This window comes from Chionomys nivalis, chromosome 11 (genome assembly GCF_950005125.1).
Source record: "Chionomys nivalis chromosome 11, mChiNiv1.1, whole genome shotgun sequence".
Taxonomy (NCBI): domain Eukaryota; kingdom Metazoa; phylum Chordata; class Mammalia; order Rodentia; family Cricetidae; genus Chionomys; species Chionomys nivalis.
Window position 1 is genome coordinate 60361498 of NC_080096.1, and position 4389 is coordinate 60365886.

The 4389-nt window shown below is 46.6% G+C and overlaps 1 pseudogene; it reads left to right on the forward strand.

Moving 5' to 3' along the window:
• Positions 1-359: 359 nt before the first annotated feature.
• LOC130884273 (glyceraldehyde-3-phosphate dehydrogenase-like) lies at positions 360-1419 on the forward strand (annotated as a pseudogene).
• Positions 1420-4389: the final 2970 nt, after the last annotated feature.

Genomic DNA, 4389 nt, shown 5'->3' on the forward strand with positions numbered 1-4389 from the left:
CAAAACATATTGTAGGAAATTCTCAAAGAACACACGCACACACACACACATATACAAATATACAACAGAAGCCTGGATCACCTGCGAAACATCTAGGGAAAGAACAACCATTATAGTCAAATATAGTCTGCTTTATTTTCAGGACTGCATTTGAACTTTAGGAAGAAGTCATGTTTTAGGGAGAACTTTTTCAAGATGTTTGTCATTGCTACTGATGTTGATTCTGAAATGAGGCTGTAATGGTTGCTAACCATGCTCTACTCTGGGAGGCAAAACAACAGGTCTTGGCTTTCTGCTCCTCCCTGTTCTAGAGACAGCTGCTTCTTTCCGTGCAGTGCCAGCCTCGTTCCAGAGACACGATGGTGAAGGTCAGAGTGAACGGATTTGGCCGTATTGGACACCTGCTTACCAGGGCTGCCTTCACTTCTGGCAAGGTGGACATTGTTGCCATCAATGACCCTTTCATCAACCTCAACTACACGGTCTACATGTTCCAGTATGACTCCACCCATGGCAAGTTCAAAGGCACAATTAAGGCTGAGAATGGGAAGCTTGTCATCAACGGGAAGGCCATCACCATCTTCCAGGAGCGAGATCCCGCCAACATCAAATGGGGGGATGCCGGCGCCGAGTATGCTGTGGAGTCGACCGGTGTCTTCACCACCATGGAGAAGGCTGGGGCCTACTTGAAGGGTGGGGCCAAAAGGGTCATCATCTCCGCCCCTTCTGCCGATGCCCCCATGTTTGTGATGGGTGTGAACCATGACAAGTATGACAATTCCCTCAAGATTGTCAGCAACGCTTCCTGCACCACCAACTGCTTAGCCCCCTTGGCCAAGGTCATCCATGACAACTTTGGCATCGTGGAAGGACTCGTGACCACAGTCCATGCCATCACGGCCACCCAGAAGACTGTGGATGGCCCCTCTGGGAAGCTGTGGCGAGACGGCCGTGGCGCTGCCCAGAACATCATCCCTGCGTCCACTGGCGCTGCCAAGGCTGTGGGCAAAGTCATCCCAGAGCTGAACGGGAAGCTCACGGGCATGGCCTTCCGTGTTCCTACCCCCAATGTGTTCGTGCCTGGAGAAAACTGCCAAGTATGACGACATCAAGAAGGTGGTGAAGCAGGCATCTGAGGGCCCACTAAAGGGCATCCTGGGCCACACTGAGGACCAGGTTGTCTCCTGTGACTTTAACAGTGACTCCCTCTCTTCCACCTCCGATGCTGGGGCTGGCATTGCTCTCAATGACAACTTTGTAAAGCTCATTTCCTGGTACGACAATGAATTCGGCTACAGCAACAGAGTGGTGGACCTCATGGCCTACATGGCCTCCAAGGAGTAAGAAGCCCACCCTGGACCACCCATCCCAGCAAGGACACAGCAAGAGAGAGGCCCTCGGCTGCTGAGCAGTCCCTGTCCTAACTCAACCCTTGACACTGAGCATCTCCCTCACAGTTTCTATCCCAGACCCCCAGAATAGCAGGAGGGGCTTAGGGAGCCCTACTCTCTTGAATACCATCAATAAAGTTCATTGCACCCCCCCCCAAAAACAACAACAACAACAACAACAGGTCTCCAGGAAGGCAGGCAGCCCCCCCATACACACACTCCAAGCTGAATCGCCCATGGCACAACTTGTAAAGACTCTGAGTGTCTGACTCAACTGTAGATTTGGGTGGCTATCACTCATCTCATGCGTGTGTCTGTGATGATTAAAGATAACACATGTGAAATGTTTTAGTCAGTTTCCAGCCATTGAGTTGGGCGTTGCTCTAACTATCATCCCTCTCTCTTCTTCTATTGGGAGTTATATATAAAAAGATCCAGCTTTTCTGGGAGAGTCGGGATAAAATGTTTAATCTGATGCTGCTCTAATAGTAACACATGAGAAAAGGCTGCTAATCCAGCAGAGCATATAACAGGCAGCAGGCGGTTGGGCAACACTGTTAAAACTGATCTTCAAGGTTGAAGATGTAGAAAGAGTGTGACCCACACCAGGAAATGCTCCCGTGTAGTAGCTTTTTTTCTCTTACTTCAGTGTGAATTGCATTTGAAATCCAAGCATGCTTAATTTCCCTGCCGGTGAACGAAAACCAGCAACTGCCGTCTCTAGAAGTTTTAGTTTGCGAACACAAGTCATGGTTGACAAGAGATGAGATCCTGCGTCTGGAAAATGACAGAGGATGGAATCTTCACTCCAACATTTGTCATATTTCTCCTTTGTCACCTATGTAGTCTAGTAAGTATTTGAAGACATAACACTTTGTTTGGAAAAACTGGTTTTGTAAGGTAGTTTGTAAAAGAAGGGTGAGTATATCCTAGAGCCCAGCACTGTTTGCGTCTTAGGCATTAATTCTCCTCTCCCACAACTGGGTTCCATGCGTTATAAGATTGCCAAATTCATGGGAACAGGATCCCAATAACAGAGGTAGTGGGCCACACCTAATATGAATATGAACACACTTGCAACCCAGTTACATCGAAAATCAACCCTGAGTTTATGCAAGAGAATTAAGTTTTAAACTTTAAGAAATCTTTATTATATACTTCATCATCTGTACCAAAAAAAAAAAAACAAAAAAAAAAAAACTACCCAATCTCCATAATAGAAGCTCTTATCTACTGATAACAGGCCTGCCCAGGAGGACTGCAGAGAGCTGTTCTTGAGACATTCTCTCCAAAGGCAGCCACACAGAATGTAGCTTTTCCTTGGTGGAGAATACTGAGCTCCAGCCTAAACTCACCCAATGCAGGTTCAATGACCTTGGGTCCCTTCTGACAGGGCCAGGTGCCTGTCAGAGCTGCCACCCGCCCTATTAGCTGTTTGCTCTTTCCAGTGGATGGTGGCCCACCCATCTCACACCTTTCCTGTCGCCGGCATGCTCCAGCTGCAATGACTCATAATCTAAGACAAGACTCTGCATTATTTTCTTGATGGCTGGCTTGCAGGAGAGAATGAACCCTTCTTTTGCAGCCACGAAGTGATGAGAAAGAACATAGTGCTTCTTGTCGCAGCGTTAGTAACAGCTGGCCTTTCCGGTGTGCTGAGCTTGGGTACAGTTTTTATAGCAGAGAAGGGGAGGCACAGGAGGTGCTTGTGGGATGAGCCCTTTGCTGAGCTGATCTTTAGGTGGCCTCCTCTAGAAAGTTCCACGAAGGGAATTTCACTTGGGATTTATGAACAGAATTTTGGCCTTCCCTAGTGAAAATAAGACAAGAAGGGTGTTAGCTTCCTTCTTTTCCTTGTAACTGGGAAAGCTCCGAGACAGTCTGGGAGTCAGTGAAGTTTGTGTTTAGCATGTTCACCTCCTCCTCCTCTTCATTCTGATTTTCTGCTTTATCATTTTTTAAGTTGATTGCAACAATTTTTAAGAGAAGTGAGGTGAAAGTAAACCACCCTGTATGTATAGGAGTAACGCTGAGCTTCCCATAGCTGCCAGAAATGTTGTCAGAAAGAACAAAATTCCAAGTATCTTGCAGTGTCCTTGGAGAATCGAGAGGCAGATGCAGCATACCCAGTCCCAAATCCATGGCCAGGAGTTATGCTCTCAATATTGAAAGTGCATAAGAATCATACCCCAAGAGATGGGGGGATTGAGTGGTAATTCCTGGGCACACCCCCAGAATTTTGAACCAATAGATATGGGAGGGAAAAGAACCTAGGGTCTTGTGAATGTTAGACAAGGAGTTTCTACTGCTGAAGTTCACACATCTGGCCCTAAATATTTACATTTTCAAAAAAGCCCCTCCCCAGGTAATACTGATGCTGCTTCTTGGGGACCCAGACTTAGAATTACTTACCTGGAAGAGATTATAAACATATATAATGTCTGTCTCCTTTGTGTTGCTGGAAGACAGATAAAGGATCCCATTAGTTGAACTCAGTATCTGCCTGTTTCAAACTCTGTACAGCGATGCATCCATGTTTCAAAAAGATACATCATGTTCTTTTTTGTTTGTTTGTTTGTTTTTGTTTTGTTTGGTTTTTCGAGACAGGGTTTCTCTGTGGCTTTGGAGCCTGTCCTGGAACTAGCTCTTGTAGACCAGGCTGGCCTCGAACTCACAGAGATCCGCCTGTCTCTGCCTCCGGGTGGCGCACGCCTTTAATCCCAGCACTCGGGAGGCAGAGGCAGGCGGATCTCTGTGAGTTCGAGACCAGCCTGGTCTACAAGAGCTAGTTCCAGGACAGGCTCCAAAGCCACAGAGAAACCCTGTCTCGAAAAACCAAAAAAAAAAAAAAAAATCAAAAAGATACATCAATAAAAATGTTACTGACATGAAGTATATGTTCTGGCTGGATTTGTGTGTCAACTTGACACAAGCTAGAGTCATCAAAGAAGAAGGAGCCTCAGTCGAGGAAATGCCTCCATGAGATCCAACTGCAAAA